We start from the raw sequence: 17663 nt of genomic DNA, 5'->3' as shown, positions 1-17663 counted from the left end.
CAAACAACCGTACAAGTTAGGTATAGATAAAATATGTGGTTTTGGAAGCTACAGAACTGGGGTGAGAAACTATAAAACTTGACATCTAGGGATGGAAGGTGGGGGTGGGGATCAACTTGTCCCAACAGCTTGTCCAGAAGTGAGATGGGTTGACCTGAGGAAAAGTGCTTAGGGGTTTCCTTTTACATGGAAGTTTAGAGACCTCATTACTGCAGTGTAAACTGAGGACTGTTTACAGCAAGGCAGCTCAGAAATAATGAGGGACAGGTACTCCCCCAAGTTCACACAGTAGGACGTAGGCTTCCGTTCTTTAAAACCTACTTTTCAGAAGGGCTCTCAAATGCTTTGACACCCTTGGAGCCCACCATCCAAAGGCAGGGGAGAAAAGGTGGTAAATAGGACAACGGGATGTGGACCTGTTTAGAAGTCATTCTTTGGGGCGTGAAGATGCAGGACCAAGGAAGCATCGCAAAGCTGGCTATGTAGGCGCCCATCACTCACTGGCTGTTGAGACCTATTTATACGCTCTACAAACATCACACACCCTTCCTTAGCAAAACACCACTTGTCTGTATCCAGAAACTTCCACTTCGGCATGGCACATCTCAGTATGATCTAAGACACAGGGCAGAGAGCAAGAGGTCCACCAAAAAGAAGGTTCATCATCGTGTCTTGGAGAGCTGAGGTAGCATGGACTCCATTTCAACTGAGGAAGCCAGGAGGATGGCCTTGATTTTCGTTGAGATGTCCTTCTGGCTGCATCACGGACTGTTTGTTAGAGGAGGGAGGAGCCCAAGCACTTATTCCACTGTGTGTCAGTGAGCCAGGTAAGGAATAGGAGAGAGTAGCTTAGATTTCCTGTGTGTAGGGGGAATAGAGGCAGTGAATAAATTCAGAAAGTGGGGGTGTTTCCCCCCAAACTTTACTCTCCCATTGAGGGGAGATTGTTATAGCACAACACTATGTTTAAGTACATGGTACTTGAACATCATTCAGTCCATCCATGGTACCTAGAAACCCCAGTCTGTACCACCTTCTACCATCATTCTAGACAGTGCTCCGGACATGTCCCTGTTCACGCTAGGCTCTGACAGCCACCAGTCTGTGTTCTCTCTGTGTATATCTTTACCAACTCTCTATACGCACACTAGTGACAAGACACACTACGTAGTCATTTGTGGTCAGCTTCCTTTTACTTAGCAGATGCCTTCCAAATTTGCCCATGGGGAACAGTTTTCAATAACCCCTTTGCATTCACAATAAGCACTATAAGCCCCTCCTTTGTCAGTTGATTGGTATTTGAGTTGTTCCTATTGTTTGAAGAACATAATTACTTTTATGTCCTTAACAATGTAACACACACGCACACGTTGACCTAACTGGGTACATCCTCACATATAACTTCCTCCCAGATCCACAACTCAGAGGATGGGACGCTCAACACCATTGCATAAAGACTCTATTAACATATCCAAAGCTCACTCCAGGCAACATCTTCTTTTATACTCCAAATCACATTTGGATGCTTTGGTCATCTAAGGAGATAAAGTCACAGAAATCCATACCTAAGGTCAGCCCAACCATCAGCCAGTCAGGTTTGGCATTAGGCGGCTCCTGCAAACAGAACTTTGAATTTGTTGCAGAACTCCTTAAGGTCAGGGCAGGAGCCAGCAGCCCAGTAAGAACACAGTGGCACAGATGCCACCATCTTGCCCTACAGGCTCAGCTTCCTTTGTGAGTCGATTCTGTTCTGAACGCTAACAAATACTACGACGATGAACATTCATGCAAACATTTTTCTGGGGGTATATGTTTTTATTCCCTTGGGAAATGAGATAGCTGGAAATAGAACTCAAGAGCAATGTCAACATAGCTTTTATCTCAAAGGAAGGAAGTCTGCTTATTCTAGAGCCAAATATCACCACAGACCAGGAGTAAAGGAGTATATTACCCCTGGATTCTATATTCCAACATGGTAACAGTTTTATGAAGTTCTTATAGTGATGGATGAAGAAAGTAAAACACCAAGACTTTTTTCAAACATGCTAAGGCAAGCAAGGGGGTGTGGTGGGCAGGTTGCATTGTGCCTGTCTGATTCTAGCTTTGAATATATTATTTAGTGAGAAAATTTTAAAAATCTAATCTAGCTCTTTTTTTTTTTTTTTTGGTAAAGTAATACTTTTGTTAGCATTCCTAAGAAAAGATCAATACTTAATGAAACTTTTGGTTGTAAACGGATAATTAGGCATTAGAAAATGCTTTTGTTAACAAGCATTTTCTTTCAATGGGGTTCATTAGACAACCAAAGCAGGGCAAGTTTTTGACATTTATTTTTTTCCCTATTTATATAACTGCATGCCTACTAATTATAGGGGAAGGTGAAACCACAAGGAGAGGGCATTGCTATCTTTGAAATGGTGAGCCTTGCATCCAATATAGAACGATTATCCAAAAGCCAACTGCAATGGGGTTCTTTTGAATGATCTCATAGGGTCAGAATGGGACACTTAGCAATCATTCCACATCTATATATAGATATAGATATAGATATAGATATAGATATAGATATAGATGATATAGATATAGATATAGATATAGATAGATATAGATATAGATATAGATATAGATATAGATATAGATATAGATATATTTAAAAGACTTTTTATTGGCTCTTCTGCCTTGCCATGGCAGGTTCATGGAAAGCCATAGCCAGCAAGGGACAGAGTCAAGTCTCCTATGCCCATGCCCTCTCATCTATGCCCACGCCATCAGGGCAGGCTCTCTCAGTGCTGTACTGGGTGAGGGGCAGGGCCAGCTCTCCTGGTGTCACCCCACCCCCCGGGGCCAGCTCACCCACAGCCCCCACAACTGGGGCCAGCTCTACCTACCACGTGTTGTAGCCAGTGATGGACAGGGCCAGTTCTCTCACCTTCACGGCTCCAGCTTTCCGTAGGTGGTGAGGGATAAAGGAAGGGAAGAGGGCCCCACCACTGCACAACAGAAAAGAGGCAGAGAGGGCTCTCTCAAGCCCACACCTTGAGGTCAGCTCTCTTACCAGCCCCATATCCAGGGCCAGCTCTACTTTGCTGCCCTGGGGAGACTCAGGGGTCTGCTCTCCCAAGTTCTATGATAGTTGTGGGGGAGGGTCTGCTCTTATGCTCTGATGACCTCAGGGCCAGGTCTCCTGCCTGCTGTAGGTAGCAAGGGGAAAGAGGGGGTCATTTCTCCTTCTCCTATGTCACCTGACAGCAGACAAGTGGCAGGGCCAGGTCACCTGTACTCCCACCACCAGGGCCAGCTCTCCCACAATGCCCAGTTGAAGGGCGGGGCCTGTTCCGCTCAGCCATTAGACATCAGTATGTCCACAGGTAGCAGCCCAGACCAGAAACATCCACCTGGCCTTTGGTGGTAACAAAGCCCTGCTGCTGGGCCCCAGGCCCAGTCAAAGCCCCAGGTACAGGCACAGGCCAGGACAGTAGTCTCAGGTAGCTGCACCCAGGCAGAGCCACACCCGCAGTGCCTCTAGGGGAAGCATGATTCAACATCTTCACCCAATAGTCTGGCCATTTGTCCTGCCTTAATTGTCTTACTCTCCCATGAATACTTCCATGTGAAAGATCTAGGATTGTGGAAATGGCTCTGTTCCTCTCTCCAGTGTGACCACATGATTAACCATCTTTTCGAAGACTTAAAAGGATATAAAAAAGAATTTGAAAAGAATTAGAGTGAGTACAGGTTTGGTTACTTAGTTCTTTGTAGGACATAAGCTAACAAAACAACAACAAAAAGAAAAGAAAAACCCAAACTATCCACAAGTACACGAGAAAACAAACAAACAATAGAATTAGATTGCTACTTTTTTTTTTTTGTGAGTCTAAACAATTGCTGACAAGCCTAAATACCTGAGTTAGATCTTCAGGACCACATGGAATGAAAGAATGTATGGGGTCCTACACGCACATATGCACACACATACACACACTCACATATACACATGCATGTACACACAAACATATACACATTCATATACATACAAGCACAAACACACATGCACATACACACATATATACACATATACATATGCACATATACATATGTATGCATATACTTACACATGTGCACACAAACATACACACATACATTCACACTCATGCACACATGCACACGCATGTGTATATAAACATACACATATACAGACATTCACACACATGCACACTTGCACACACATGTACACAAACATACACACATACAGACATTCACACACATGCACACACATACACACATGTGCACACAAACATACACACATACAGACATTCACACACACAAGCAAACATGCACAGACATGTGTATACAGATGCTATGGTATATATTTGTAATTGTAAACACATATACTAAATTAATAAAACCTTTAAATTATAACTAATCACTAATCAGCAGAGAGGAAGATGCTATACCATCTGTCTTTCTTAGTGTCACCTTGGGGCAAAGCTTTTTGCTCTGTTAGTGTATCATAGGCAGATACTATATTTTTGTACTGGGAAGAAAAGACTTATAGAGCAGCTGACTTTCAACCTTTCATATAATGACAACACAACATTATAGAAGCCCCTCCCCCTCCAAAACACCGTATACCGAGAGTACTAAGGAACCATGGTTAAGGTCTCCTCTAAGGAAGCTGTAAAATGTGGACCAGAAAAGCAGCATGGGACAGAGAATTCACTTTGCATATGGCTGTCAACTTCAGAGGGTCTGAGAGAGCTCGGAGCTGCAGCAAGCATTTCTAGATAGTCTTTAAGATCCAAGGGTAACCTGAGCATGCTTACTGTGTTGTGAATCCAGAATCGGCGCTCTGGGAGGGTGGTTTTCCCACTGTATCAGCCTGCTCTACACCTTCTATAGGAGATGAGAGAGGCTCAAGGCACTGAGAGTGTGTCTTCCTGGCTGACCCAGTAAAGTTTCACTTAACCCAGCAACCCATCTAACCTAGGAACACGGTTTGGATGAACTTACATAAAAAAAACAAAAAACAAACAAACCCCTTTGTTGCTAGTGGCATTCTTTTGACATCCCTGCCAGCAATGTGAAGCTTTTCCTTCCTCTACATCCCACAGTATTCCTGTCAGAGGCTTTTATATTAGATTCCTTGTGCGTGTGATGTTCCCTCCCCAGATGGTTCTGATTTACATTTCATGACTGATACCTACGCACCTTTCCACTTACCTGCTGGCTAACTGCATACACAACTTGCTGTGTTATTAAAATTCCTCCCCCATTTTAAAATTGGATTTAAAAAGAAAGCAATTTAAAATTGATTTGCTCCTCTCTCTCTCTCTCTCTCTCTCTCTCTCTCTCTCTCTCTCTCTCTCTCTCTCTCTCTCTCTCTCCTCTCTCGACTTATAAGAATTTGTTCTGTTTTCTGCATACTGAAACTCTTATTTGACAGAGATTGGCAAATGTTTTCTCCCACCTTGTAAGTTCTAATCTCACCTTCCCTTGCTGTACTTTGAAGCACAAGACACATAAGGATATCTTTTGAAGCACAAAATTTTAATTTAGATGCAATCCAATATATCTGTATTCTCGCTCTCCGTGCATCACTTCTAAGAAGCAGCCGCTGCATTCAGGTGGCGGGTTCTTTTCTGAGCATTTCTTCTAAGATTTTTATAATAGCAGCCTTTATGTTTAGATATTTGATTAATTTTAACTTAATTACTACACATGCACACAGAGGATGAGGTCATCTGTGATTTCATTGCTTTGGTTGTCTTTTGAAGTTGTACTGACTTGATTCACTGGAAACATTGTTCTTTTCTTACTGAGTGAGTCTTTCCCAGAATCAGGGGGGGCTAAAGACAGATTGATTGGTTTCCAGTTTCTCAGTCACATTCACTTTATTCCATATATATATATATATATATATATATATACATATATATGTGTATATATATATGTATGTGTCGTATACATTTATAATATCAATGTACACATTTAATATGTAAAAACATGATATGTATCTGTATATAAATATATGTATGTACACATTTATTTATGTATGTATGCATATATACATATATACTTACATTTATACATCTCTCCTTCTGCCAAGTACCCCTCAATTTCCATATTAATTTTAGGAAGCACTGGTCAATTTCTTTTAATAAGGCAGCTATCATTTGAGTAAGAACTATACTAAATAAATGTACCAATTTGGGGGAAATTTCTACCTTAATTATTAATTCATTTTTTCTATAAACAGGGAATACCTTTTTTGGTTTATTTATCGTCTTTCTTAACTTTAAAAATTTTAATTAAAGTTTTAAGGTGTGAGTCTGGTTAACTTTCGTTACATTTATTTCTGAGTGTTTTATTCTCTTTGCGGTGACCATGACATCTTCCTTGACTGCGCTATCAGATTGTTCACTGCCGGTGTGTATGAGTTCAACTGACCGGCCTTGATTTTGGGACAGGTTCTCGCTCTATGGCCTACAATGGCCTCAAACTCTGTGTAGGTCAGTTCCCCCACACCTGACATCCTCCTGCGCCAGCCTCCCTAAAGTTGGGATACAGTTGCAGGCCACTACATCAGGGTCTGTTTGACTCTCAAAAGAACTTTACGAGGGTATGCTTGGTGCACATTTACTGAACAGATTGAGTGAACACAACTGATAGTTGGGAGGCTAGCGCACACCTGAAAGAAACCAGCCATGGCAGCTCCCCACAAACGGGTCCATCTCCGGCAAAGCTTCCTTCCTACCTGCCACCTGTTGCTTTTGAACAGGAAGTACAGGTTACAATGGATATACTCCAAGGTGGTGAGTATCACATAGTATCATCATCCTTATTCACGTATCCATTCACACATCAGTGACACAGACTGCAGTGTGCATGGGGGAGGGGCACCTCTCTATGACATGCTCATGACTTTCTTTTGGGCATGCACCCCAGAGTGCTTGATTATATGAGTTTTTCTTTTGTTTCCATCTCATAAAAAGATTATTGTGTTGAAGTATGACATTGTTTGTTCAGATTACAAAGATTCTGATGGCAAAGACAACGATAATTTGAATTAGACCAGAAATCTTTATAACACGACCTTGTCTCGCTGTTTTTTGTTTTTTTGTTTTTTTTTTTTTTTTTTTGCAATTGAACAGTGAGATATTTCAATTATGTGAGTTTTCATTTTTTTAAAATGAGATATGCTCTATAAAGTTTTCTTTTCAGATTCTGAGTTTATCAGTCTTTGGTAAGATCAGCCTCATGGAACAAATTTTCCCCCTCTTTCTATTTTGTAAAATATTTGAGATAATTAACTGATTTCTGAAGTCATTTCCTTTTTAAAAGATGGTAAAAATCACAGTTGAAACCAGTGTGTTCAGGGATTTTTTTGGTCATGGGATTTACCATCATCATCACCACCACTATCAGATTGATTATATACTAGATTCAGCTGTATTTTTCTATACTCCCCTCTTTAGTGTCCAACAGGTTATCTTTTTGTAATGTACCATCTAAATTCCCTTTTTGTTTCTTTTAGCATATTTTAAAAGTTATATTAAAAGTTATTGCCATTAAAGTTAGCAATTAAAATTATAACTGAAATCACTAATGCTTGGATTAATTCCAATTTAATTTCTTTTTCCAAGGAGAAGTGTGAATGGAGTCAGTTATTTATTCTGTGTGGGTTTTACCTTCCTTCTCATACCTCATCTTTCCAGATCATGGTCACCTAGATTTTCTTTGCCATCTTCAGGCCTGTATTCTCACACAGTGTAGTTAAGACTTATTTTGTACTGTCTCTGAGGTGTGAAATGTAGAACCTGAGTTCATTTTCCCCAGGGAATGTGGCAGTCTCTATGTTTCCTTTCTTCCAGAGAATTCCTGCCACACTTTAACCAAGGGTCACTTGATTTGCTCCTCTCTCTCTCTCTCTCTCTCTCTCTCTCTCTCTCTCTCTCTCTCTCTCTCTCTCTCTTTCTGTGTGTGTGTATGTATGGTGTGGTGTTTGTATGTATGTGTGGTGTGTGTGTGTGTGGTATGTGTTTGTGGTGTGTGTGTGTGTAGTGTGTTTGTGGTGTGTGTGTGTGTGGTGTGTGGTGTGTGTGGTGTGTTTGTGTGTGTGTATGGTGTGCGGTGTGTGTGGTATGTGTGAGTATGTGTGTGTGGTGTGTGTGGGGGTATGTGTGGGAGTGTGTGTGGTAAGTGTGAGAGTGTGTGTGTATGTGGTTGTGTGTGTGTGTGCGTGGTGTGTGTGGTGTGTTTGTGTGTGTAGTGTGTGTACGGTGTATGTTTGTGTGTGGTATGTGTGAGTGTGTGTGTGGTATGTGTGAATGTGTGTGTGGTGTGTGTGGAGTGTGTGTGTGGTATGTGTGAGGGTGTGTGTGTGTGGTATGTCCCTATTCTGTGCTGTCACCCTGTGTACACATTCTCTGATGTGTCTACTGTAGTGTTTACTGTACCTGATCTTAAGAAGCATGCTGGAAGGGCATCAGTTAGTTGACCTCTCTTGTAGATCATGGTGGCAACTCTCCATCTGTACAACCTGTAAGATTCTAGAGCCAGTTTCTCCTTAGAAGGCAATTGTGGGGAAGCCGTAGATAATGATGTCAGCACTGACATATTAGCAGTATTGAATTCTGTCCAAGACCAGCGGGTTTTCCATTTATTTAGGTGTCTTGTTTTTATTAGTGTAGTTTTATCATTCGCCTCATGGAGGCCTTTTCTTTATCTTGATAAATTAACACCTAAGTGAGAATATTAGTCCTTTCTAGTATCAACTGGAACATTAAAAAAAATAATTTTAAAATTTAAATCCAGCCCCAACACAAACCCAGAAGAGAGGAGAGGAGGAAGGGGTTCGTGGGGTTTATGAGGGTGGCAGGGCAGAAAAGAGGGTGGGGCAACAGTGACCAGAATGCACACATACAAGTAGAAAACTGTCACCGAACAAACTTAGTAACAAATAGCAACAAAAAACTCTACAAAAGCTACAACAAAGTAGCCTTCTGTTGGACACTGGCAGGGAGCTTTATTAGAACAGGGTAAGTTTCATTTAATGCTTTCTTGGTTTTCATAAACATTATCTTTTCATTTATTCATCAAGTATGTCCCAAGAGATACAAATTAATCCATGTCCTGGTATCTTCTTTCGAGGAAGCTGAGTATTTTCATAATTCTAAGAAATATATACATGGAAAAAAAAATACATGTTCTGTATAGAAAAGACAATTAAAATTAAGTATTTTATACATACATATGTATACTTTTAATTGTCTCTATATAATATATGGGAAGGAAGAGAGACAGGCAGGCAGATATATGGACAGAAACAGACAAAACCATAGACAGAAAACATTTAAATAATAGCTATCAAGTGTTCCAAAATCATGTCAGGAAATAGACAATTATAGGTGTCCACATGTCTGCCACTTTTCTTCAGTATAATTACATTTTTTAAAATGTTTAACTAAAATTAATTTTTTTCTCCTTTATTAAATGTATTTATCCTTTGTAAAAACGATTTTCTTGGCATTCTTTAGAATTTGAATACACACACACACACACACACACACACGTATATTTAAAACAGTTATCTTAGTGAAAGTTTTTATTCCTGTGAGAAAACTAAATGACTGAAAGCAATTTGGAGAAAAGACGGGTGTATTCGGGTTACACCCCATCACTGAGGCCAGTCAAGTCAGGATCTCAAGCAGAGCTGAAACATGGAGGCAGGAACTGAAAAAGAGGCCATAGAAGCATGCTGCTTATTGGCTTGCTCAGCCTGCTTTCTTACAGCATCCAGAGACACCGGTCCAGGGTGGCACCATCCACAATGGTCTGGGACTTCTCACATCAATCACTAAGAAAATGAACCACAGGATTCCCTATAGGGCCAACCTAGTGGAAGCATTTTCTCAACTGATGTTCCCTCTTCTCAAATCTCTGTAGCTTATATCAAGTTAACAAAAACTAGCCGGTGCAGTCACATAGATTACTCATTTCTGGATTTTATGCACACACACACACACACACACACACACACACATTTTCTTGCTTTATTAATTTAAAATTATATTTTCAGATGCATGTATATTGTTTATGTACCTGTGGATTATTTGTTTTTTATTTCTGTGTCTCTTTAAGTTAACATCATATATACATATGTATATATCTATATATATGTATATATATAACATTTTGTATTATTGTTTCTAGATGTTTACACTGCTAAAGTGGTAGAGGCTGTTAATATTTTTGTGTGCACATTTCTATGTGGACTCTACCTGGAAGTGGCTCCAGAGTTTTCCTCACAATTTAAAAACCCATCACTCAGTCAGCATGCCTCATCGGTATTTACAGTGGTCAGGTTTTCTCATTAAGGCAAATGGGTGGGTATCTGTAGAGACATCTCAGAGAGGATCAAAGCCGGGGTATTATGTGTGAGAGAAATGAAAAGAGAAGCAGGCTGGGAACTGGATGGATCGGCTTCTAGGATCAGGGTGAGAACTGGATGGATGGGCCTATAGGATCAGGGTGGGAACTGGATGGATGGGCCTATAGGATCAGGGTGAGAACTGGATGGATGGGCCTATAGGATCAGGGTGGGAACTGGATGGATGGGCCTCTAGGATCAGGGTGGGAACTGGATGGATGGGCCTCTAGGATTGGGGTGAGAACTGGATGAATGGACTATAGGAGGAGTGTGGGAACTGGATAAATGGGCCTCTAGGATCAGGGTGGGAACTGGATGGATGGGCTTATTTTTACTCTCTTCTCCTGGTATTGATGCTTTGACAATTGATGTAATTCAACAACAAATCCCTTGAAGCACAGTCAGCACTGGAAAGACTGCACTCAGGAGTTAAAACATCACCTTCTTCCTTTGCTCTGTCATCTATGTCAAATAAAATAACAGCTTATTCCAGCTTACATACTGGCACTGATTGGAGGCATAGTCAGGTTTTCTCCTTTGTATGCTGTCTGACATTTTAGCTAGGGTGTCTTTGAGGTTAGCTGTGTGGTAACAGTTTCCTCCTTTATTACAAACGTGTTTATGTGGAGTAGAAGGAAAACCCAATTATGACCAAACAGCATAAAACTTAAATGCAAATTCCTCCTTTCTGGTGCTACTGTGTGGAGCACTCAACTCTTCAGTACCTGGGTCTTGTCATCTTTATAATCCTTGGGTAGTTCAATAGGTAGCTCTTCTCAGCATTAGTCAGTAATTGCTCATGATGTTCTTAGAGATACAGACTTACATTTTATACTGTTCCTAATGTTCCTTGAGTCTATGCACCACAATTCCTATTAATTTATTTATTTTGTTTTTGTTTTTTGTTTTTTAAATCTTCTTTAACAATGGCCTCATGCCTCTCCATGTCTTTGTCTTTCTCCATCCTCCAACCGTCCACCGGTGATATCATTTTTACACCATTCCAGTTAATTCTGCGTCCTGGCCCTGGACTTGTAATTGCTTTCCATTCTGTCTATCGATTCTGTGGAACATCTGTAAATCTTTTAATGATTTTTAAATTTATGTTGTACCTTTTAATTCAGCTCTCTGAACAATCAGATATGCCGGTCAATCCAATTACGGTGATGGCGTTAAATCTTTTCGAGTTGAAAAAACCAACAACGTACGAAGGGACGGGTCAAATGGGTTCAGACATGGGCTCAGCTCAGGAGCAGGTCAGATGGACAGGAGCTCAGCTTATTGGCCTCTCTCCCAGATTCATAGAGAGGGACAAAGATAACAGAGCACCAGCACACCCACAGTCTCCTCACTTCCATGGCCTGGATAAAGGCTGCCTTCCTGAGTTCATGTGCCAGTGCCTAGGTTTGCTTGATGCTTTCACATAGGCCCGAATCTAACCTCCTCAACATACATCAATATCTCCATCTCACTGCTGTCCTTACTCGGGTTTTCATCCTCTTAGAAACTACCTGCCCTTCACTGATCTCTGTTAGCTCCGACTCAGTTGGTTACCATGAGGTAAAAGAGTCTTAATTTTAGCTTTATGCCACAGAAACTGGGTTATATATACATATACCACAGAATACATTATTTGAGCTATTTTGTTTTAACTCACCGGGGCTTAACTTTTTAACAACGGTGTTGGTAGAACAGGTTCAAATGATATGGATCCCCCAACAAGTATATGAATTGAAGACTGCAGAAATCATCGCTGGCAGCATAGAGGTCACAACTTAATGCTTAGAAACAACTCATTAGAGGTATAAATGCAGCATCTCAATTAGGGTCAGGAGTAAGAGCCTCAGAACAGAACGTAGGACAGAATCTAACTGAGACTTTTATTCTCTGTATACTCTAGTCACGCCACATGGTGGCAAAGTATTGGAACTGATCACCGCACGCTCAGTCTCTCTTTCTATTACTCTCTGTCAGTACCTGTCTGTCTTGATTTCTGACAGCAAAAGAATTTAGGAACAGTCCTCACAGTGCTGGCGTCCAGAGGACATCCCACAAGCCAGTTTCTGCTGTTAACCGTGCCATCTAGAATATTGAAAGACTGCTTTAAATTGTAGATTTATGTTAAGTCAATACATGATTGGACAAGGAGAGGAGGTAGGGAAAAGGAGAGGAAATGGAAGAGGAGGAGTCAGGGAGTAAAAGGGGAGAGGAGGAGTCAGAGGTGAAGGGGAGTAGAAACAGGAACAGGAGGATGACTAAAGGCAAGTGATAAGGGATCTCCTAGGAGGGGAATAGAGAGTTTAGTGGTAAATCTGCCCAAAATAGACATTTTCCTAATTACTGAGTTGTGTTTTCATTGAATGGGTTTATTTGGGTTGAAGAAGATATTGCAACAAATTGGCGGTTTGGGTTGAAAAGGATATGGCAACATTAAGTATACTTTCTTCAACATATTTAGTATGCCAGGAGACCTGCTTATACTAAATATCTCTACTTATAGATTCTACAATGTATACATATAGCAACCATTATGTGACATAAAATTAATATGTAATTTCATTTAAAACTAAACTAAAATTAAAATCAATTTGGTGTCAAAATTATTAACATGAGTCACAACTTGCACTTGGATTCTTTATTTTCAGAGTTTGCTTTCTAAATATATGAATAGTTTTGCTCAAGAAGTTGGTTCTGGATGATAATCTGAGGCTCTGGTGGACAGTCTGGTAGGTAGATTGTATAGAAGGCATTACATATTAATGCTAGGTAGCAATTTAACATGTCTGGAAACACTGTGAAAGCCAATAACCATCCTTGTAAAATTTAAGACACAGGTAACAACTTCTCCCATACAATTCATTATGTATTTGGAGAAAAGTAGATTTTCTGAAGGAAAATGAGCTAATTCTCATTTTCTAATTTAATCAGAATTTCCTGTGACTGGGAGTTTCACTAAATCCTGGACTTAGGTTTCAACGCAGATGGGCCTTTCTTTTTAGGTGATTTTAATTATCCTAAATATAGGAGCTAAGCATATCTTTTCTATGTTTGGTCTTGGACATACTATGACTAAGTAATCACTTGAGGATCTCAGCAATCCTAAATATCTGGAGTTGTATTATTAACAAATTACTAGAAACTTCATGTTTGTTTTTAAATCTATTCAGGCCTGATTTACAATCCAGGGTGTGTGGATATTTGGCAGAAACTTCAGGTTCTTTACCAAACTCATTTTGGTGAAGAAGACTCCAGTACCTTAGGTTTTTAGGTTGAAGCCCCTGATTTCTCATAGCTTGTCTGTAAGTCTTTCTGTGGGTTCAGAGGTTTCATTGGTCTGCATATGCTCATCTTAGGGAGTGGCAGGATTAGAAGATATGTCCTTGTTGGAATAGGTGTGTCACTGTGGGCATGGCTTTAAGAGCCTCACCCTAGCTGCCTGGAAGCCAGTCTTCCACTAGCAGCCTTCAGATGAAGATGTAGAACTCTCAGCTCCTCCTGCACCATGCCTGCCTGGATGTTTCCATGTCCCTGCCTTGATGATACTGGACTGAACCTCTAAACCTGTAAGCCAATCCTAATTAAATGTCCTTTTGTGAGACTTGCCTTGATCATGGTGTCTTTTCACAGGCATAAAACCCTAAGACAGAGGTGTTCTCATAGGTGGGTCTCCATCTCTTCATTTCTGCAGCAGGGATAGAAAGTCACTACCATTTTTAACTCTGTCCACTCTGCACTGCTGCAGATGGACAAACTGTCCTTTAAAGGGCCTATGTGATTGGATGAAGTCAACCCATGCCACCCCCCTTTTGGTTACTACAAGGTCAAGCTATTAATGATATTAACTTAATATACATAAATCCTTTTGCCATCTATGACATAATCAAAGGAAAGTTATGTTATCATGTTCATAGGCTTTACTCAGATCAAGAGGAAAGTGTATAGGGAAAGAAAACATGATAGTTAACTGAGCCTTGTCCCTGTGAAACAGACTGGGAGATTGATTGCATATAATGCCCATTTTTGGAGCTACTATCCTCCTAAGTCCCCTTTACAACATTAGCCTTCTTTAATGCCCTGTGCTGGGATGTCTAAGTTTAGCATTAAGTTCCACTTGCTTTTCAAGATGAATTTGTTCTTTGTTTCATTAGAATTTACAGGCAGGCATCTCATTTGTGTATGACTACCACACTTTATTTCCTATCCTTTCCCAGTCTAAATTCTCTCTTGCCTCCTGGAGTGAATTCTTCACAAAAAGCAATTATTTTTGAGTGGGATTTTACCACTTATTCGGCAATTATCAGGAATCACTTTCTACAGCATCAAATCAACCTTGTTTGGCAACTTTCAAGGCCATCTTGTATACTGTGTCATTCATAAATAGCCAACCTGGTTCTGGCCTTTCCCTAGTCTCTAGCCTGTGGCCTTTGTATCTAGTTGGACCTGCGTATTTATAATGTAACACCGTCATTCCTATTGATTTCTTTTTTTCTATCTGACATTGTCTTTTATTTCATAAAGTTTCCTGTTCCAGAAACAGCATAATTCTAGTACCTCCTTGAGACCTTCTGTTATTCCTTATTACAGTCAGGCACATAATTATGTTGAGCTCTTTTCTAATTATGTTAGAAAGTGCAGGTAGTTTTTGTGCTGATCTGAGCTTGCCAATCATTTCCCCTTAAGAAGGTAACAATCACATTACAATCAACTTCTACTTTTTTTTTTTTTTTTTTTTTTTTTTTTTTTGAGAAATCTGTTCCTACAAAGTGGGAAGACTTGAAGCATCCATTTTAAATTCAAAAATACAATGAAAACTTAAAGTATAGGATCCTTGTCTCCAATGTTTGGATAAACACCAATAAAATTCCAGTCTTCAGCCCAGTGGTTCTCAACCTGTGGGTTGCAACCCCTTTAGGAGCTGAGTGGCTCTTTCATAGGGGTAACTGCAAACCATGGGAAAACACAGATATTTATGTTATGTTTTGTAACAGAAGCAAATTACAGCTATGAAGTAGCAACAAAATAATTTTGCCCTTGAGGTCAGGACAACAGGAGGAACTGCATTAACAAAACCTTCAGTACTAGGAAGCTTGAGAACCATTGCTTGAGCCAGTTATAGCCTAATTTGTTTTATGGTTTATTATCCAAATATTTTCCTACCTCTTTATCAGTACAGATCCTGAGAGCAATAGTCCAAATTAAGCTTACACACATGTGCACACATGAAATATATGATTTTATGTAGAGAATATCTGAAAATATTTATATGTGGCGGTTTGAATGAAAATAATGTATATACATGCCTATATTTGTATGCTTAGACCCATTTTTGTTTAAGAATGATTAGGAGGGTTGGCCTTCAAGGTTTCAAAAGCCTGTCTCTCCCTCTGCCTGTCTCTGTCTCTCCCTCTGCTTGTCTCTGTTGACTTAACAGATCAATTACTATGCACAGCATAGGTAACTCAGCAGTAAGAAATGTAGTTGTGGAAATCTCACTGCCCATCACAGGATTAATGGGCTCACTTGCTACATCTAACCTACTTGCTTTTTTGAGGCAGGGTATTCCATGGAGCACAGGTTGGATTTGAACTTCTGTGTACTTAAGGATGACCATCTACTCCGGCCCCTCACACTTCTACCTTCTGACTTATGGTATGACACCTACACAAACATGTCTGGTTTATACAGGACTGTAGACTGAACTCAGGGCTTTGTGCATGTTTGCTGAACCCTTTCCCAGATGAGTCAGTTCCCGAGACCCGTCTAAGTTAATGTTACAGTGCACAAGCTCCATTCTCTTCTCTGGATACCATGGGGATAGCATCATGAGCTAGGCTTGTATCTCATCTGCTGAAGAATAGAGTGCTATCATTTTCTACCTAGCCTAAATCATCGAATGGCCTTCATTACTAACAACTTGCACATCATTACTAACCAGTCTGGTAAATATTTTATATTTTCGACTTGAAATATGGAATATAAAGAATGGAATGGTTCTGTCTGATCAATACAATGCAGTGGAATCATCTAAACATTGGAACGGGTAAGTTTCAGATGGCTCTGATTAAACAGCTAACCCTGCCCCTGGGCAGTCAACAGAGAACATCAAGTCATTCAAGGGAATATTGGCTGGGTTATTGTGGTTGTTCCTTCTTTTGTTGACTTGCCAATATGCAGGTTTGAATGGTTTTGGCGGTGGGTTCTAAAAGACTTCCGCCAGCGTTGTCAGTGTAGCTCAGGATGCCAGAGCACCATTCCCATCCACCCCATTCTGCGTGCCTGCTGCCCTCTGGAAACAAGTGTCTTTATGTTATTTTGTTTCCATTTGTTTAGTGCCCTTGGAGCTCCTGCTGTTCTCAGGTTCTTCTTGATGACGTGATAGAGAGAGATGAAGATAAATAATACATAAGTGTATAGTTTAATAGACAACATTAGAATCTAATCATTTCCTGCAGAGGCTCTGGGTCCCAACAGAGCCACAAACACGATGACTTGACTACATCCCCCTTCTCAGGGATCTCATCTTAATTATGGGTTCGGAGTGGCCAATAACCAGCAGCGGCTTTCCTTAATGAAAGCCATATGGAACAGCTGCACTCTTCCTCGAGGTCACTCTGCAAGCGTTTATCTCTGGTCTCCCATGGTGCTCCTGGTCTCACAAGCAGGATCCCAGAGGTTGCTCTTTCTAGGGAGAAGGCCTGACTCCATCAGCTGGACTGCAGCGGTGAGCCAGCTCACCGCATTCAGAAGGGAATGCTTCGATCAAGCAAAGGGCGACTATTTTCTTACGGAATTGCAGTGGTGACACTGGTAATTGAAACAAATGAAAAAGTGTTGGCATTGTCACGTGGCCATCTGTGATGGGCACTTCATGCTCAGAGGGGAACTGTGTTTGATCTGTCTCTTGGAAAGTTGTGCTGTGCAGGTTGTCTGGATTTATTTTAGTTTTTGATGAAAAACATAGACTTTATATTATTAATTACTTTTCCGTTCCTTTGCTTTATCATTTTATGCATTTAGCACTTGGAAATATGAAACTCTATCTATATTTATATATTCTTTATTGAACTGGTAGTTAAGCCTTTCATGTTAAATAGGATAAACAGTTTGTTTCTCGATGATATGACATATAATCTGAATTATTTGTGTTGAATCCCAACATTTAACTAGAGAGTTGCAGCATGGAGTGGGTTTAAATCTTTTAGGGAAAAATGAATTGTGCAACATAATCAGAAAG

At 40.3% G+C, this 17663-nt stretch overlaps 1 protein-coding gene across 1 annotated transcript in view; it reads left to right on the top strand.

Annotated features, from left to right (window-relative positions):
• Positions 1 to 17663, top strand: part of TMEM117 (transmembrane protein 117) — a 404345-nt gene that overhangs the window by 305098 nt on the left and 81584 nt on the right. The gene's annotated exons all lie outside the window — the stretch shown is intronic.

This window comes from Micromys minutus, assembly GCF_963924665.1.
Source record: "Micromys minutus genome assembly, chromosome: 27".
NCBI lineage: Eukaryota > Metazoa > Chordata > Mammalia > Rodentia > Muridae > Micromys > Micromys minutus.
The sequence above is the reverse complement of the archived record's forward strand: the minus strand, read 5'-3'. Positions and strand labels throughout refer to the sequence as shown.